Here is a 20900-nt window from a genome sequence, read left to right as displayed (position 1 = left end):
GTCGCTGACCACTGCTTTGGTAGACATTCAAATAAGGAATGAAGACATCAATAGATTTTGAACTTGCAAGGAGAACAGGAGAGGACCAAACCCTAAGATAAACAATTCCAACCTGTTTCAAAAGTCCTTTCTTTTTATGAAATCTCCAAGATTACAAAACTGGGATGCGTCCAAAAGTGTGTCCAGATTCCAAGAACAGCAAAGTGATTAGCCGATGGTGAGAATGATGTAATCAGTGTATAATATTCAAAACAACGAAGAACAGTGAAGTAAAACCATCAAAAGAACAAAATGAAATCCTGTCCAATTTTAAAAACAGAATAAACTAGCCAGTGAAAAAATATACTAAGGCCTATTAGCATAAGTGCCCAGAATATTTAGCTCAGTGGCAGTAATTCTTTTCTTTTCTTTTTCATTTGTGTTTTTAGTAACAAATTGATGCTAATATGCGATAGTTATATTTAGACAGGGGCACCACGGCAGCGTAGTGGTTAGCACGTGTGCAGCACAGTTCTGAGGTCATGAGATCAAACCTTCCTGTGTGGAGTTTGCATGTTCTCCCCTTGCTTGTATGGGTTTCCTCCTCCCACATTCCAAAAACATGCAAGTCGGGCTAATTGGCTAGTCCAAATTATCCCTAGGGAGTTGTCTGTCTCTGTGTGCCCTGTGACTGGCTGGCAACCAGTTCAGGGTGTCCCCTGCCCCCAAAGATAGCTGGGATGGGCTCCAGCACCCCCTCGACCCTACAGAGTATAAGCGGTGCAGACAATGGATGGATGCATGGATCGTTAGACAAGCTAATGAAAATAGTGCCTTTGCACTATCATGGACTACAGAACTATGTTGAAGTAAGAGGAGGAGCTTCCTTGTGTCAGGCTGGAGCTTTGTCTAAGAAAAATGCTTTGGCGCCTTCTCGTGCAATTTAGAGTCAATTAGCATTCTTTTTTTCCAATCGATACTTTTTTTGGTAATTTTTATTGAATATAAAATGAGATTATTTCATGAAGGTTTGTCACAAATCTTACTTCAGAAGTCTATTATTTCAATCCCTACCCTGTATTAATTTTATTTTGAAAATGCATTTCCGGGTGTACGTTAACAAAAGTTACTTGCATTTCTTTTTTTTTCTTTTTTTTTTACATTTGTTAAACATGCTGTTGTTTTTTTGGCAAAATACCTATGGTTAAATAATAAGTGTACCAAAAAAAAAAAAAAAAATGAAATTACACCCACAGTTTTTTTGTATGGATGAGAGGAAGTTTGAAGTATGCCTCTGTGTCTGTTTGTCCACCTATCTAATCAAATCTAAATCTATACATCTATCATACAAATAATCATGACTCGACTTGACTTAATTAACTTTTTTTAACTGATAATTTCTCTACTGTCAAATTATAATTTCAGTAGTGTCAAGTGCATGCTGGCTATTTTCATTTATTCTGAGATGAAACCAGAAAAGGACTGTTTTCAATACAGTCCAGATGCCAACCCAAACCCCCAAAACATGGAAAAGGAGTTTATTTTAGTGCATCAAAACATTTCATGAAACATTTACTAACTAACTAACTAACCAACCAACCGACCGACCGACCGAGCGACCGAGCGACCGAGCGACCGACCGACCGAGCGACCGACCGACCGACCGACCGACCGACCGACCGACCGACCGACCGACCGACCAACCGACCGACCGACCGACTGACTGACTGACTAACTAACTAAATGAGTGGTTGGCGTGTCCACGACACAGTTCTGAGGTCATTGGATCAAATCCAGGTACCAGCCTTCCTGTGCGGAGTTTGCATGTTCTCCCCGTGCCTGCGTGGGTTTTCTCCGGGCCCTCCGGTTTTCTCCCACATTCCAAAAACATGTCAGTTTAAATGGCCGGTCCGAATTGTCCCTTGGTGTCGATGAGTTGTCTGTCTCTGTGTGCCTTGCAAGTGCCTGGCAACCAGTCCAGGGTGTCCCCTGCCCACTGCCCGAAGATAGCTGGGATGGGCTCCGGCACCCCCGTGACCCTACTGAGGATAAGCCGTGCAAAAAATGGATGGATGGATGGAAAAATAAACAAACTGTGCAGGTTTTGACTATTGCAGGATCTTTTTGGAACGCCAAAAAATGATGCTTGTACCAGAGCAATTTAGGGAAAAGTTCAAGTAATCATTAATTCATTTTGTATTTTATTTTCCAGTGTTATTATTTCACACTTTTCAGGTCTTTCAGGGCACCACCTTACGATCAGCCAAAAACAACAGCGTAAGCTTCTTGGTGACAGCATAACTTATTAAAACTCCCCCTCGCCTCCTCTGCTTGTCACCTCCACCTCCTCTTCCTCATCACCAGCACGAGGTCCTGACACTGGCCGGCCAGGTCCCACAAATCATCCGCAGACGCTTTTTTTGGTTTTGTTTTGAATGACAAAACGCTGTCAGGCCCATGCAGGAAATCGTTCATTACCAGGCAAAAGTTGAAGTTGGTCGCCACACCTTATTATAAGAACGTTTTGGCTGCTGTAGAGGAGTTACCGATTGCTGTCGATCATATCTTGGTTAGGTGTAAAAGGGACATTTTGGGTCTCGTTTTGGGTTTAGTAACACATACTCTAATAAATTCTAAATACTTTTAAACATGTTCAATTGGCTTCCAAAAAACCTGAATTATAACCAATGAGAAACTAATTCGTCTGTGAAACAGTGGTTGATTCTATACAAATATTAGAGTCACCACATTCAGGCTCATGATCCCTACTCGTCAAAGGGAATTGTTAAAGATATGATAAAATAGATAATGGTCAAAAAAGTACTACTTATTAAACTGCCACTCATCTCCTCAGTGTCCTATGCTGTAATCGTTTGATTCTGTTTTTATTATTGGTCACCTGCAAAAGAGATTGGATGCACTATGCACTGTACTTTGGTGATCACACCCTTTAGAGCGGATCTGCTTTTTGTAACCTAGGAGAGGGTGACATTTACAACAGATTTTGAATTTGGCATTGTAAGGGTTTTTATGCACAGTCCAATTCTGTTTTACTTGCAAGTCAAGTCAAGTCATGATTATTTGAATAGCCCTTAATCAGAAGGAGTCTCAAAGGGCTGCACAGACCACAGATGATTGCAAAAAAGACTATTATTACACCATCCCCTAATCTAAAACCTACATGAGGACATGGAAAACTCAAAAACCTCAACATAAGGAAAATGAAGAAACATTGAGAAGGGACCGCACATGAGGTAATCCCCTTTCCAGGACAACCAGGCTGCAACAGATGTTGCAATAACAAACAAGACACAGATATTGTCAGCAAGTCTGACATGTATTGATGTCTTCTCTCCTTTTTTGAGTGTCTACTAAACTATAAACTTATCCCATTTTGGACTGTTTTCAAGGCCAATGTGACGTATAGCTTGCTATATTTTTATTTACAGTACATACTATTTTTCTTATCTTTTAGATTCCAGGAAACAATACACACTTCTGAGCTATCGCTATTGTATATTGAGTTTTTCTATGCACATTTAGTGCTTAATAAAGAGGACCTAAATAACTTTACTTTAATTTGAATTGTTTCAAAAACAATTTTATTAAATTTTCTATAAATAAAACAACCTTGTATGAAATGTATTTGCTTGCAAGCATAATTATTCATAAATACATAAGATATGAGGAAAAAAAATTGGATGAGCCTACATTATCTTTGTTCCTAATGTATTTCCAATGTATTGGTTTTGAGAAATTCAATCAATTAATCAATCAATCAATCAATCAATCAATCAATCAATCAATCAATCAATCAATCATTTATTTTTCTTGTGGCCCGGCCCCTTCGTCATCTGATGTTTTAGGTACACAATGTTAAAAAGTCGCTAATCACATGCTAGCATTTGCAATCCAATACAGCTTTATAAATACGACTCATCAAAAATACACATTTGCAGAAAAAGATAAAGCTCCATTGATGCATTAAAGCAGTTTAGATGGATTATGGCTGTCAACATTGGAGTTTTATATTTATAGCCAAGAAAAAGGAAAGTCTTCTCAAATCCTTTCCGTTTTATGCTTCATGAGTGATAGTTTTGACAATCAACATTGAGTGAATGCATAATCCTTTCATCACTATGGTAATGATACGGATATGGGGATTATTTACATCTAATGAGTCAGGGAGAAAGTACAACTATAGCAAAAATAAAGAATAGTAGTACCAAAAGAAACAAATACAAATTAATGTCAACAAAAGAAAGAGAAAAAAACAAATATATTTGCCTGCGACTAGGCAGCATGGACTTAACTAAGTACAAACCTGTCAACTGTTTTTATTCTTATTGTATATGTTTTTTTTAATCATTGTATACAATGTACGACAATTTTTGTACGAAAAACAAAACAAAAACCAACTAACAACTTGTTATATATACATAAATGCTACAAAATGAAAGAATAAATCAGATATTTTAGTTTAAAATTTTGCAAAAGTAATCAAAGTTACTGAGTATGAAAATAATTTTGAAAATACCAATAACTTATTTCAGATTCAATACAAAATACAAATAGAACAGATTACAAAGGAAAAAATCGCAAATAAACATAGAAAAACAAAAAGAAATAAAATAAAATATAGAAAACATTTTAAATAGATGGATATGCTTACAAAAACTACAAAATAGATGAATAAACCAAATACACAACCCTCAAATTACACAAATTCCTCATATCTTATACATTTTTTTGGATCATTGTGCCAATTGTTTACGCCATACAACAATATTGATAAGGAAACTTTTTTTTTTTTTTAAATTGGTAGACCGATCTCATTTTGCTCATTTCAGCTCTGATCCGGATCGTCTCAGTCACTGGTATTATTCTACAAAGTAACAGTAGATTGTTAGTATTGTAGCAGTGTTTTTTGTAGTCTGTCTTGCTGTGAGTAAATAGGTGTCACATTGTGTTTGTAAGGTTTATTATCCCTTAATAAAGGGAATTGCAAATATTAATAAGCGGATCAATCGACTGAGGTTGACAGGTATGAAAAAGCAACACTACACTTACTGCAAGAGTGGGAAGAACTACGGAAGATGCTGAAATAACTGTTAGTGTTGTTGACTTGGTAAAATAAATGAACTCTTTCACACAAATTACTTTTGTTTTTATTTTACAAGGTCTGTCTTGCTGCTCTGTGTTGTAATTGTAAAAGGTTGATTATCGCTTAATAAGGGGAATTGTTATGACTAATAGGGGGAGCTGAGGTTGAGAGGTATGTAAGTAGACATTTCTTGGGGCACACGTGTGTTTCTCACCACGTTTGTTTACGCCAACAATCACACAATCACACAATCACACCATGAATTAAAAAAATAAAATAAAATAAGACAAACAAACTCCGACTTTTGATTGGCCTTACCCGGTTTGTCTTCCTCCAACCCCGACTAGCTCAAACTTCTGGCGGCCTTTTCGTGACCTCTCAGCATTTCCTCCCTTTTCGGTCTTTCAATCAATCGGTCTCAGGTTCCCATTCACAAAAAATGTTTGATGATAAAAAAAAAACCAATAAGAATCCAAAGCGAAGCCGAAGTTAAGGTAGTGCAGGTTGTTCAGGCCTGCGGATGAGCGGGTGAAGAGTCGCTGAAGGCAAGCATGGGACTCAGGTTGCGTTTGTGAGTGTGAGTAAATGTGTAAAAAGAGCGCCGAGGAAAGGAAAAGAAGGGGAGGGCCGAGCAGCAGCACTGCGCTGCGGAGATGTCGCACCGCTAGTTTTTATAGCAGGGTGGGTAGCTGCAAGATAATAATACCCCATCCTCCTCCACAACACAAGTGTATGTGCACCGTGTAATAAGCCCCGTGGCGCAGACACCCTCTGATTTAGGTCAGACAAAAATGAATTTTTAGTCATGTTCGAGGGGACCGGGGGCAAGAGGAACTCCGAGGGGTTGTTCAGGGAGATGGAGGGAGTAGGCTGAGGGGGGAGGAAGAAAAAAAAAAAATCAGAAGTCGGACTGAGAGTCAGGATAACTATTGAGCTGGGCTGGGAAGTCTAACGGCATTGACCACATATGTAAAACTCATGTCCCGAGGGCCGAATGTGACCCGCCACGTCATTTTGTGCGGCCCACGAGACGATGCTGAGGGAATCAAAAGAGAAAATGAGCTCTTTCACATCAAACAATGACATGAAGTTTTAAATATGTCCACTAAATCTCGCTTAAGCCGGACGCCACTTGCAAAGTACCCACTGTAGCTCTATTTGCTTTGCAAGCAAAGAACGTTGAGAAAATGAACCTGATGTTATCTTACAAAGTCATGCCAAGCTCACTAAATATTAAGCTTTGTTTTTCAGTATTATGTTTTATCATTTGTAGCCTACCCTACAAATTTAAATCATGGATGAATGATAAGGGATCCTTTCTAAGTACCGGTACAAAACAAATTTATTCAGAGAAAATGGGAAAAGATGAATTTTATGGTTGGCATTGAATGTGTTAAGAATTTGTTTTTACAAGTAGATCTAGCTTTACATCCAAACCAACTCACCACAATTATCACACACTTAAAGAAACTCCAGTGGCACCTATGAAAAAGAAATGCTTGCCCCAATTGTCACTTTGGTGAATAACACATTTTCATTAAATTTTTCCTGGAAAACCCTGCACTCCATGTCCACATATTTTTTTTTGCCAGTGCCATTTGAGGAAAAGTGCATTGACCAATAACCCATTTTGTTGAGGTAAATGCCGATGGAAGTTTGACGGTTTATTATTATTTGGACATATTAATGTTTATTGCCTGGTATTAACTTGTGTCAGTGCAGAGAACTGCTTGACAACTCTTTTATAAATTTAGGAAGGTTTGGTTAGTAGTACGCATGAACTTTTTTTTTAGAAGTTAAGGCAAGACTGCTTTCCGGTCTCCCCAGGTCTAGCAGGAAAAGTTTGCTGCTGGTATAAAATGCTGCAGCGAGGCTTTTACCTAGGACAAGAAAGTTTGATTACCCCGATTTCTTGCCAGATCTTATCTTTCTGATTTAATTGCCCCCTTTGTAATCTATACCTTATGAATTACCTATATTTCACGTTGACAATATCTGTGTATTATTTGTTATTGCAACATCCGTTGCAGCCTGGTCATTCTGGAATGTGAGGTCCCTTCTCAAGGTTTCTTTATTTTCCTCATGTTGAGGTTTTTGAGTTTTTCCTTGTTGTTATGTAGGTTTTAGATCAGGGGATGGTGTAATAATAGTCTGTAGTTTGCAATAGTCTGTATTCTGTATCCTTGTGATTAAGGGCTATACAAATTAACATGACTTGACTTGACTTGACTTGTGCCTTCTCAGAGCCTTCACTCGGAAAACGCTAGTCTACTCGAGCTTCTCAAAGTAATTGTTAGAAGGAGATTGGATAATTAGAAGCCATGTTGGGAAAACTGTTACTGTTACTAATTACTTCATTTAAAAGTTACTCACTTACCCCCCAGATTACTGACCTCGAAAAGTAGTTTTTCTAGTTACATAGATGCCCCGCTGTGGGGACGCCTTCCTGAGCCTAGGGACAAGTAATCCTGAATTATGATTGGTTTAATGCTTGGATATGAAAACACACGTCTGGAAGCCGAACATGTAGGGGAAAAGCAATAAAATGAAGCTGACGGACAATTTTGAATTACTGTCTAATATATTTAGTATCATTTGTTGCTTTATTTAGGAAAATCACAGAACAAACAGCATTAGTCAAAACTAACAAGTATTGAGGGACAAAATATGATTAACATCACATAGTTCCTATAGCCCTGCAACTGGCTGGCAACCAGTTCAGGGTGTCCCCTGCCCACTTCAAGCCCGGAGATGGCGGCAGAGAATCAGAAAGTTTCAAATTCTGTACAGCACAATAAGTGGTTCAAAAATTGAAAAATATAATATTCAATCACATATTTAGTTGAAAATTGTGTGTTTGTTTCTCACGAAAATAATCACTTTCTTCAATCTCCTTACGAATTAAATTTGTTCTGGGAGAAGCTTCTTAACCTGAAATCTTCTTTTAGTAGAGACACATTTTGAATGTAAATGCGCTAATCCGTTCCAAGCTTCTATGATATTTGTTTAATAAATTGTAAAAGAGCATCACAACATTAAACAGATACATGGCAATCTACCCAGACCAGGAATCCAACAAGGATCTAATTATTCATAGAGCTCAACATCAAGGTTACGGTAGGATTTGGATTACTCCTTTGGTCTTGACTGTGGAGTACTAAATTTTAAGAATCAACATGTGCTTTTAGCACATACCCATGGATTTGGGATACCCTAAATTAGATAAAGTTGTGTTCTTTTTTGCTTATTTGCCGAACCCTCTTGTCTTTCATCTGAATTGTGCCGGTGTAATAATAGTCTGGAGTCAATATAGCCCTTTGAGACTTCTTGTGATTAAGGGCTATACAAATAAACATGACTTGACTTGACAATTCAGATATATTTTAGGCCAGTAGAGGCTTTGCAGGTCCTCCCAGCCCAACACTGGTTAAAAAAAATCAAAATGTTAACACATTCAATTCCAAACATGAACATTTTCATATTTTTGTTTGTGAATAAATGTGATCGCATATCACTCGTGATTACGGTTTGTAGGGTAGGCTTCAAATGTAGGCTGAATGATAAAGCATAATACTAAAAACAAAGCTAAATTTCGCTAAAACATTTTTTTAGCGATTCCGCCCACCTGAGAATATAAAGACTGGGTACGGCCCCCGGGCCAAACTGAATTTGACGTGCCTGTTCTGAAGGGTTAAGGTTGGGTTCAGCACAGATGATAGTTTGGACACTGGATGAAACAAAACCTACTCTAAACGTCATCACAAATAAGTGCAACCAAACTGAAACAAAATCGTCAAGTGTGAACACGGCCGAGATTTTTCTTTCCCTCCGATCACACAGATACAGTACGGCCATGGTCCAGCTGGCCGGCGCAAAAACAACACGAGACGCCGAGCCCACTTCCCCTCCGCGCTCACGCTGAGTGACATGGCTGCGGCCGGCTCACGCTGGCATCCCAGTATATATAAACCGAGGTTAAGCCACTAACTGCTAGCAGGCTAGCCAGACGTCCAGAAAAACAACATGAGACGGCCCGGCTATTCTCGCCCCCTAAGTGGCACCTGCGTGCTGGTGCGTTTTCTTACGAGCCCACACCCGTTCGGTTCTTTAATGGCACCATCGACCTGCAACTCGCTTTGACGCCGGACGTGTTCACTTAAAGCAAAACCAGTGGCGTGACGTGAAGTTTTACACTTGAGCCTTCACTCCAGTCTGATTTGATGATGTGTCGAGCCTCTTTATTCGCGAACGCCACATTTGTATCAGGGTTTCTGTGTTGGTGACTTTAAACTTGTCGAGGTTGAAATGCTATTAAATATGTGGAGCAAAAAACAAAACTCGGAAAGCCAACAATACGCTCTTCTAAACTTTAGCTTCAACCCCATTTAATCCAGAAAACATGACAGCTGCCCTGTCATGACACAGTGCCACAACTTTACCCAGACATTCATTCTCCACCAGAAATCGGATGATAAGAAGTGCAATGTCATCGGCTCGCTTCTCACTGGTAACGTTTTCAAAGCGCTCTTTGACACCTGTATCTGTGACGTAAGGCTACGCCACTGTGAGCTGCGCTCTGTTATCCGCATCTGTCGTCTACCGTAACAGCCGAATGGCGCTTAATTCTCTTTCCTACTCATCTCTTCCCCAAACACTTCAGCAATAGCAGTGATCACCTTATTTTCTATTATACCCAACGCCCCACTTAAAATGTTAATAGAGGACAGGTAGTATCATCACTTCGTGTCTCTCTCAGCAAGGAGGGAAAGAAGCAGCACATGGTTCCCTTTGTTTGATGAAATCTTAGTCTGTGGGGTGAAAGTGGCGGACAAAACATTTTCTCTATTGCCAATTCCTAACAATGTCCAGCTTTTCTCTTAAGGTACGTCTTAAATATGGCTCTGACAGTGTATCTGCAACCAATTCATTTATTTTCTTCCTTCAGCCATTGTGGGTTGTAGAGGTAAAATCGGGCCTAAAAAATCCAGCACAAGCCCAAGAAAATAACTTGATTTGAGGGGCGAGCAGGAAAAAAACTGAATTTGTATACGTTTGAAACTTTTATTGAAGCCATCGGGGTACTGGACACTAGCGACACGCTTGGACAGGCAATGCTAATCGATAGCCTGCGCATTGAGGGAAACACCTTTTTCGAACCCTTGACCTGCCAGTAAATTTGGGACTGTATTGCATATTTCCCCAGACACTTTGCCGCTCCACAGAGCGTCATGGATTGGATAATCTTCCGGCAGCGACGACAGCGGCCCGATGAGTTGGTCCACCATTACGGCTCTGCAGGTTCGAAAATTTGGAGGAGACCAGCTAGCGGTGCACACAACAGAATTTAAACTTTGGGACAAGCTGTTTTTATTGTCGAACAACAAGTCACCAATTTAAAAATAAAATCAAAAGAACAGCAAGAGCAAAACGTGGACAGAATTTCGGGTTGGGTTCGGGCCCGGACCGAAGATCTTACCTCTGATCGATTGACAAAAATTCTATTAAATCAACACAATATACTGTATTTGCTTGTTCAACAGGCTAACGACGGGCTTATTGTCGTGATAATTTTGGTAAATTACTGCCCACTAACTCTGTAAAAGCAGTAACAATTCTCCAGGCTCTGGTGCAGGCCCATTTGAACCAATTCAACCGCAACTCTAAAATTGTTCTGTCTTGGTGTGAGTAAATAGGTGGCGCATTTTGTTTACAAGCTTTACTATTGCTTAATAGTCAATTCATGTTTATTTGTATAGCCCTTAATCGCAAGGATTCTCAAAGGGCTGCACGGACCACAGATTATTGCAAACAACAGACTATTATTACACCATCCCCTGATCTAAAACCTACGTGAGGGCAAGGAAAAACTCAAAAACCTCAACATGAGGAAAATGAAGAAACCTTGAGAAAGGACCGCACATGAGGTAATCCCCCTTCCAGGATGACCACGCTGCAACGGATGTTTCAATAACAAATAATACACAGATATTGTCAACATGAAATATAGGTCATTCATAAGCTATAGAATAGTAGTGTGTTTTAAGCCAAGATAAACAGATCCACTGAGGTTGCAGATCGAATCTCAGGGGGAAGAGCATAGGGGCGGAAATTACATCTGAAAGATATGAGGGAGTAAGTCCATGCATGATTTTGTGTAAGGGGAAATGCAACCATTAATAGGTTGACTGTTATGAGATGTGTTTATACGTAAGCACTTAAAATTAAAAGTTACTGTAACTTAAAATAAACATAGACACAAATGTTTTTACAGCAATATCTTTAAATAGATTTTTTTGCCTGTTGTAGTTTCTATGCGCAAACTGGAACAAGCTGAGGCTAAAGGTGAGCAATAACGAGTGCTGAGCAGTCTCTAGTGGTAGCTTTTGGAACTGCTCGTGGCCTGGATTTTCGTGTTTACAGGTGCTTGCATAAAGGGGTACAACTGTATGAGCTCAACAGGTGTGTTAAGGCTTTGGCTTTTGCTATAATATCATCTTGTGTGCATTTGTGCGCTAGTCCAACGAGTGCTAACGAAGACTAGACTTTGCCATGGTGGGACAGCCTCCGTCTGCCTTCAGGTGTTGTGCTTGTGCCTGCAGTTGTATGTGTGTGTGTCAGCAGGAGAGCCCCGAGGCTCCATGGCACCTCCTAATTAAAAGCAGTCAGGCTGCAGGGCTGGCCAGACACATGCCTGTCAACACACATGCGCACCAGGAAGACCACACTGCAGCCCTTAGTAAGGTGTGAGGTACAGGTCAACTATTTTGGGCCATCTCCACACAATTTATCATACAGATATATTATTTTAAACACGAAACACGAAAACAGGTCACTATGATGTCCTTAGTAGGGTTATTTGTCAACCATTTTGTAACAATATACTCATTACCTCTAAAAGAACCCTTAAATTTGTAAGCAGGTTTCCTTGGAATCTATGCAGCTGCAAAACATCTGGATGCAAAGTGAGAACTCTCTCATTGAGAGAAAGCCTAATTAAGCACTGTGCAAGCCCACAATTAGCCTCCCGTGTATATTTTTGCGAAGGATCTTGTCGTTAGCTTAGTACCCTACTTTTACTAAAGGCACAAAATGTATAAAGTTATGTTGTGGCTCTACTGGATGTTGAGTGGAACCACAACATTTCAAACTTTTCAATCAAGCTTGCAATCAAGACAGTGGCATACAGTGATATTCAGTGAAGTTTAGGTCTGGTGAGGCAAAGTCAGATTTAGAAATAAATGAACCTGACTCTTATTCATCATTTGATTGGCAGAGCAAGAAGTCAATACTGTAGCATAGAAAATATATATTCTAAATGAAGTTCATGTGCTGCTCTTTTGAACAAAGGCACCAATAGATTGGTAATCCTTTATGATTAAAAATAATTTCTGGATGGCTTGACTTGCTGTTAGTTTGCTGATACCAGGACCGGCCCAAGCCTTTATGGGGCCCTAACCAAAATTTGATTTGGGGTTCTCTATTACTAGATCAATTCTATACATATCAGGACTCATTCCATGTTTTACACCAGGGGTGGGCAACTATTTCGAGTCAGGGGCCACATGAGACATGTAATACTTCTTTTTTAAATTGATTCGTTTCATCAGATTGGTTTCGAAACGACCACACTTAGAGCAAATCTATATATTAGGTCTTTGTTTTAAGCTTTTCATTTGTTATTTGGTTTGGAAGTAGTACTGAAGGTTTTTTTTAGGGTTTTTATTAGTATTTTTGAAGTCAGATATTTATTGAAGTTCTGTGGTTTTATTTTTTTACGATTTTTATCATATTTCTGAAGTAATTTTAATGTAGTATTTTCATGGTAGTATTTTTTAGTATTCATGTCGTAATTTTGTTGTATTTCGTTGTTGTATATCCGTAGTATTTTCGTAGTATTTTTCTGTTATTAGTAGTTTTATGATTATAGTGTCTTTGTAGTCTTACTGTCTTACTGTAGTATTTTTTTTTACTGTTTTTGTACTATCTCTGTCGTATTTTATAGTACAGTGTTACTGTCATTTTATTTTTGTAGTATTTCTGTGATATTGCCGTGGGAGAATTTTTATAGTGTCACTATAGGTGTAATTTGCAGTATTTCTGTTGTAAACCTCTTGTAGTAGTATTTTGTAGTAATATTTCTCTAGTAGTTTTTTATATTATAGTATTATGTGTTGGAACTTTTTTAGTCTTTCAGCAGGAGGATAATTTCCATATTTCCATAGCAGTATTTTAGTTGTGTTTTGTAGAATATTTGTATTATCACTGTAGTAGTAGTAATTCTATACTATTATTTTTATTTTCAGAATGAAAGCAAAATAATATTTGAGGGCCTTTTTTAAGCACCATGATATATATTTAGTTCTGTAGTTATTGTGTAGTATTTTTGTTGTATTTCTGTAGAAGTAGAAGCAAACTCAGAATCTTAGGTCTCACTGTCGCCCTCTGCCCTGAGGCAAGAAAATTGCGTGCCTCGCACAGTAATTTGTTAATGACAAATTGTATTAATTCTATTCATAATATAATGTGAACATTTGGTGATTTTGAAAATGATAAAAAAAACTCGGAATAAATAGAATATTCAATATATTTCAAATGTATTATTTCCATGATGACAGGTGAGGCACTGCCTCACCACCCTTCCCTTGCACAGGCCTGCTGGAGCACATGGGTGCAGCGCCTACTAGCTCTCTTCTATATTCCTTTCTATCTTATTTTTGTCTTTTAAGTCTTTATTATATGTTTATCGAGGCAGCACGGCGGGGCAGTGGTTAGAGCGTGTGCGGCACAGTTCTGAGGTCATGAGATCGAACCTCCTGTGTGGAGTTTGCCTGTTCTTCCCGTGCTTGCGTGGGTTTCCTCAGGCACTCCGGCATTCCTCCCACATTCCAAAAACATGCATGTTAGGTTAATTGGCCGGTCCAAATTGTCCCTAGGTGTGAGTGAGCGAGCAAATTGTCTGTCCCTGTGTCCCCTGCGACTGGCTGGCAACCAGTTCAGAGTGTCCCCTGCCCAGTGCCTGAAGATAGCTGGGATGGGCTCCAACACCCCCGCGACCCTACAGAGGATAAGCGATGCAGATAATGGATGGATGGACGGATATATGTTTTTCCTGAATTGCTACATAAAATCAAATTGTAAACAATGTACACTACTTTGTCATCAAAAACGACAATTCTACTCTGTGTATATTCAAAGCAGAAATTAGGACTTGTGTCCAGATTTGATAATGATGAGTTGTTGCCTTTCCAACTTAAGATGCCCACTGGAAATATTAGCATGCTAAGTGGGCGGCCTGAGCCACGCTGCAACGAGGGGGCAAGAGAGGGCCGGGCGAGGCCAACCCACACACCCGCTCACTCCCTTCGTTTCTCAGGTGGGTGAACTTACATTTTTTAGAAATTTGCAGCACAGCTTTGTTCTACAAATCATAATGAAATCACGCTTCCACTTGTATTTTTATATTCTTGTTGTTCTTCGTCTTCTCTGCCTCACAAGGTATGATAAGAAGTATCATTGCAGATACTAGAAAATATTTTGTTTCCCATTTCGAGTATCATTTTTCCTGTTTCATCAGACACGCTCTGATCTCCCGCTCCGGCTATTGACCCGTTTTTGCCCAGCGTCCACGCTCTGATCTCCCGCTTTGGCTATCAACTCGTTTTTGCCCACCGTCCACGCTCTGATCTCTCGCTCTGGTTATCGACTCGTTTTTGCCTGCCGACCACGTTCTGATCTCCCGCTCCGGCAATTGATCCGTTTTTGCCCACGTCCACGCGCTGATATATATTTTGTATTAAGTAACAATTCACAAAACATGGTGAAGATCAATAAGAAAAACATTGGTGATATATAAGAATTGTCCAAAAGGTCCATGATAACAAAGAGCAGCTTCCCATCTCTGCCAGCTGGTCGATGGTAGTTACTTTCAGAGTAACGCTCGCTACTTTTAGATGTCAGTAAAACCAGGGTAATGTAATTACTTTTTAAATGAAGTAATTAGCAACTGTTACTAATTACTGTTTTTCTGTAATGCGCCCAACACTGGGTAAGAGGCAGGGGGACATGTACTTTCCACCCACAAAAACCTCTTCAATCCCCCACCCCTACATTCTTCGCTATTCATCGGCTTAGTCAGCAAACCGGGCAACCTGGACCTCTCACTTGTACGGAGGAGGAAACCAACATGCATGCAGATGCTTTAATAAATTGTTCAGAATAACCCCGGTTTGGTCACACTTAAACAGGGAATCATGTGAAAAATGAAATAAACAAAAAACACTAAGTATATTCATTAAGGTTCTAATAATTTCACTCTCATATCATCTCATTAGCTGCACCGCATATCCTCAGTAGGGTCGCGGGGGTGCTGGAGCCCATCCCAGCAATCATCGGGCAGTGGGCAGGGGACACCCTGAACTGGTTGCCAGCCAATCGCAGGGCACACAGGGACAGACAACTCGCTCGCTCATTCACACCTAGGGACAATTTGGACCGGCCAATCCACCTGAAATGCATGTCTTTGGAATGTGGGAGGAAACCGGAGTGCCCGGAGGAAACCCACGCAAGCACGGGGAGAACATACAAACTCCGCACAAGAAGTCCGGTAGCTGGATTTGAACCCACACTGGAGGTTCCCAAGACCTTAGAACTGTGCCGCACACGCGCTAACCACTGTGCCGCCGCGCTGCCCATAATTTCGCTCTATTTATAATAATTATTAAATATTTGTTTCTACTTTAGATAACAACACCAAGTGAGCTCACATTCATAATTCCTGCGAGACACCTGAATGACTATGGTACAGAATCTCATGTGAAGAAGCGAGTGTACAGTATCTCACGTTGCCAATGGAGGTTATGCAAACGTGAATGCAACACGCCTTTACTGATGTTTGCTCAAGACAAAAGGCCTGCACGAATCTCTTAGAATTCCCCTCATCCCACTGACGTCCATCAAAGTGTGTGAACAGTATGAGTAGGTGTGGTTGTGTCTCCTGGATGGTGGCCACAGTTGACCTCCTCCGAGACACACCTCCACCCTTCCACAAAACATGCGATTGGTGTAAACACATGCTATGCGCATTTGTTTTCCTGTATTGAGTATTAAACAATGTAAACTGCTCTTCTTTATGTCCAACTTGGAGTCTGTTAAATCAAGAAAAGTCAAGTAATGGTAAAAAGTAATTTTACCGTACCTAAATCTAGTGACATAAGCAAAAACATGATCTGTGCTATAATAAAAAAAAAAAGTCAGTTTTTGTTTTCCAAAACAAGGGTCACGAAATGACAATTCGACGCTACATGAATATGACATCATCAATTACCTTACATTAGTGTATTCTCAGAAAAGCAAAAAATAGGGAAGTTTAACGCAACTTCCCGCAGTAGATATCTATCCAAGTGACATCATGTTTTACTGTCATATTAAGAATAGATAAGAGTAACACACAAAAACACAGGCTTTTTGATGCATCACAAAAACCCAACTTGTAAGAGCATAGCACGCATCTAAATACATTGGTGGATATGAAGGGGGAAGAATGATAATAATGATAATGATAATAATAATAAGAAGAAAAAGAAGAATGAAGAAGATGAAGAATGAAAAAGATGAAGGAGAAGAGTGAAGAAAAGGAATGAAGAAGAAGAATAAAGAAGAAGAATGAAGAATGAAGAAGATGAATGAAGAAGAATGAAGAAGAAGAATGAAGAAGAATGAAGAACAAAGAAGAACGAAGCATGAAGAAGAACGAAGCATGAAGAAGAATGAAGAAGAATGAAGAACAAAGAAGAACGAAGCATGAAGAAGAATGCAGACGAATGAAGAAGACTAAAGAAGAATGAAGAAGAAGGAGAAGAATGAAGAAGAATGAAGAAGAATGAAGAATAAAGTAGATGAGTATATAATAATAGGAAGAAGGATAAAAAAGAAGGAAGAAGAGGTAATAATAATAATAAGAAGAAGAAAAAAAGACATAGGATGAAAAATCGCAGAAGAGAGGAAGAAGTAGAAGAAAAAAGGAAAAATAAGGAATGAGAAGAAGGATGAAGGAGAATAAATAATAATGGTAGCAAGAAAGAAACAATAATAAACATTAAGAAGAAGGAGAAAGAAAAAGGAATAATAATAAGCAATTATAATCATAATGAGAGGAGGGAATAAGAATAAGGAATAAGAAGAATGAACAATGATAGTGAGAAGGATAAATAAGAAGGAAGAAGAATGAATAGTAGAATAGAAGAAGACGACGACAACTTAATAATAATAAGTAAGAAGATCGAACAACAAGAAGAAGAAGGATTAAGAAGAAGAAAGAAGTAAAAGAACAAGAATGCTAATGAAGCGTGAGGAAAATAATGAAAAACATTGAAAACACAACTTGTACAAGCATGGCAAACACCAAAATACACTCTTGCTTAATAAAAGAATTTAGAATCAACGATCACATAAAAATTATTTTATACTGACCTTTCTCTTTGATTTCACTTCCTCCTCTGGATCAGGAAGTATTACACTTAAGTCAAGAGCAAAAGAGGAGGAGATTTGAGAGGTTTGTGTGAGAAAAAAGTAGCGCTGTAAAAGAAGGAAAAAAAAGCAGTTATCTTGGAAACATAATATAACAAAAAAGTGCTACACCCAAAGCAAGTCCTCCCTCCGCCTCCTAAACCAAAACTATTTGGCAGCCTTCCACGGCGTGTCCACCTGTGCTCAGGGATAAGGGAGTGACAACACACACACAATATACACACAAGCTTAAAAAACAGGTAATGGGAGGTTGGTTACTGCAAAGGAGAAAGTAATGATTCATGATTTCACTCTGATACTTTAATCGTCCTAATATACTTTTAGAGCAGGGATGTCATACTCAGTTTGGCTCTGGGGGTGGCCCCAGACTTTCTGTTCTCAGGAGGGCTAGATCAGTAAAAGAACGTCAATTTAATTTTTTTTAGCTTACTGTTGTTTTTCAGTATTATGCTTTATCATTCAGCCTAATTTCGTAGCCTACTCTAAATATTATAATCTTGAAGGAGAAGGAATCTTTTCTATGCATAACACATGTATTTACAAGCAATGGGAATGTTTAGCATTGAATGTGTTAACTGGTTTATTTGAATAGTTGAGTGAAAGCAGTTTTACACCTGAACCAACTCACTCCTGACCGATTGTTTTTACACAATGTGGCGTGACTCTAAAAGTTTGCACACCCCTGGTTTAGGTAATCCGTTTCCGTGGTTAAAGTTAAGGGCTAGGATGTATCAAAGGAATGTCTCATGTAGAAGAAAAACAAATGTATATAATGTATAAATATATTACAGTAAATTTATCATCTCAAAATATTAGAATATTAGTTGTTTTCCCCTGTTACAGTTGGTGGAAGTGAATCTCCCTAAAGTAAATCTAATATCATGAGAAATTTTACTTATAGGTTGTAAGCCAGGGGACAGGAATTTAAGGCTCATCAGCCATATATAGCTCTATCCATGAGTACATCTGGCTCGGAGACAAAAAGGTACATGCGTACTGCATTGTTACATGCAAAACTGAATGTAAAAAGTGAGAAGCGAATACAACATTTAATACCAAAAGGTGCAGTCCAGTATACAGTATATAGGGCACACTCTCAACTACTCTTTGCAGTCAAGGTGTCACACCAACAGACTGCGTTTTGGTTGTACATCGCTAAAAAAATCCTTTATGTTGAAGCTCACTGTTGAGACACTTTAAGACAAAAACCCACAGAACAAACTGCAATTTGACTGGGTGTGTGGTAGGAATGGGCATAGTTATACTGCTTTCTTTTCTCGCCCAGTGCCGTCTGCACTGAAGGTAAACACGTTGGTATCCTCATTTGCAGTATTTTGTCTCTTTGGTTCAAAAAAGTTTCCGACCCCTTCTCTAGGACATGATATATATTTCAGTTGATAGGTAATGAATCAAGAATGTATGACAGGTTTTGAAATCAAAATACAGAAAACAGAAAACTTTATCACAATTCGCAGAATTTTTCCCCACCGATTGTTTGAATTCCAAAAGAAGTAAGGGAGTACATGCATCCGTGTTACCTCATTAGGATACAAAAATATGTAATTGTGTTCCGTTACAGTTACACAAAAAAAGACATAATAATATAACTTGGACATTTAGTCAAATTAAGGACTACTTTGCAGGGTTACAATTGTATTTTATCTCTATTTCCATATATATAATGTGCTGATAGACTAATTGTTTCTATCATAATTTCAATCAGCGATACAAGAGAAACAGAGAGGGATGATGCGTGCGCATCATAGGAATTCCCATATCTGTAACGCAGATTGTACATAAGGCCAATTTATCCACCACTGCATATTTGTCAAACTGTGTTGCAGGTAAAAGCACTTCTCATTTTGTCTGTATTGTATTTCTCCTTCAACGTAGCACTTATTTAGTTTTTGGTATAAGCCTACAGTTTTGTGAGGGCAGCGCAGTTGCACTTAGTGATGCATTCAGGGGAATTTAGTAAATATGAATAATTGTCGTCTTTTTGTATTTTGCAGTTAATTGGTGTTTAAAATTACTATATGATCATTGTTTTGTTATATTGTGTGTTTTACTTAGCCTAGTAAATCTAAATAATGTCAAGTGGTTTGGCATTCCTATTTTAAACAGGTAAAACTTTGACTTGGACAAAAAAATTTATAAGAAAGGAGTTTATAAGAAATTTGGCAAGGAAATACTTTATATTCAAAACAATATTTGGTTCCTAATGTGTATTTTGTCCGCCACGTGAAAGTTTTTTCCTCATTATACTATGTGGTTAAAATATGATCTTTTTTTGTTGAACTACTAGTAACCTAGTAACTACTAGTAACCACCTAATTTTGGTTTCCTCCAATTCTAATTGAAGGTTACATAGTTCATTTATCTTAAACAAAATGCTTAATTTTATTTATGTCATGTTTATTTTGTATTTTATAAGCATATTTGGTATTGGAGTAATCCTAAAGTAATCAAAAGTAAACAAGTTACATAACTGCAGTATTATGGTATTTGGATTACATAACTCAATAATTTTTTTAACAGGTAACTAGTAACTGTACCAGATTACATTTCATTTTGTTGGGACGGTGCGTAAAAAATCATCTAAAGTGTGTTTTTTCAGGTTACATATGTGTGCCAACACATTTTAACATGAAAAAAATGAAGAGTATATAATGTTGACAAGTGTAACTCACGTTGGGAGTCCGGGACCAGATATTCACGCCAAACTGGCAGCAGGGGAGGAGGGAAAGTGCTGTACATGCAAAATTCCCATCAAGTGTCACAACAACAAATACTAGAAAACACAAACAAGTGCTCTGGCAAAACATGAGCAATGCCCACTCCATCACATGTTAACAAAATAACAAAAGCAATCATTTTTGATGTCGTGTTTCAAATCGCACTGAGCTCTTCCTGATAATCTGACACCAAGGAATCAAGGCAACGCCCACATGCTGCTGCTGCTTTTACACTGCCACCTGTGGAGTGGGAGTGGGAGTCACCATGTCAATCCACCAAATGTGTCCGTTTTTGTTTTTCTTTTACTTCTTGATTTTGTGTTGGCAGGTTGACTCGCATATGCCTGCTAATACTTGTTCTAACAAAACTAGCAAAGGTGGAATTATAGAAACTCCGCATACATACATCATAAAGGTGGTTAATTCAATTGTAATTCATTCATTAGTATAAATATTCTTAGAATTTTGGCTGTTCCTACATAGTTTTAACTCCTGGCTGACTCAAGTAGTCGGGAAACCAGCAGAGGTGATATGTAAATGGAGCAATATTCATTCAT

At 38.6% G+C, this 20900-nt stretch overlaps 1 protein-coding gene across 3 annotated transcripts in view; it reads right to left on the bottom strand.

Annotated features, from left to right (window-relative positions):
* Window positions 1-20399, bottom strand: part of zbtb7c (zinc finger and BTB domain containing 7C) — a 34008-nt gene extending 13609 nt beyond the window's left edge. Inside the window, exons 1-2 of one of the 3 annotated variants that reach the window (XM_088356080.1) lie at window positions 20299-20399; window positions 17552-17656 (exon numbers count right to left, since the gene is read on the bottom strand). The gene's annotated coding sequence lies outside the window, so the exon portion shown is untranslated. Of the gene's footprint in view, window positions 1-5401; window positions 5711-17551; window positions 17715-20298 lie in introns of those variants that run through there. The other 2 variants (XM_088356078.1, XM_088356077.1) reach the window with 2 other exon arrangements.
* Window positions 20400-20900: the final 501 nt, after the last annotated feature.

The sequence above is a fragment of the Urocampus carinirostris genome, chromosome 16, assembly GCF_059441175.1.
Source record: "Urocampus carinirostris isolate Australia breed hairy pipefish chromosome 16, RoL_Ucar_1.0, whole genome shotgun sequence".
Lineage (NCBI taxonomy): Eukaryota > Metazoa > Chordata > Actinopteri > Syngnathiformes > Syngnathidae > Urocampus > Urocampus carinirostris.
Note: the sequence above shows the minus strand (reverse complement) of the source record. Positions and strands in the feature narration are given on the sequence as shown.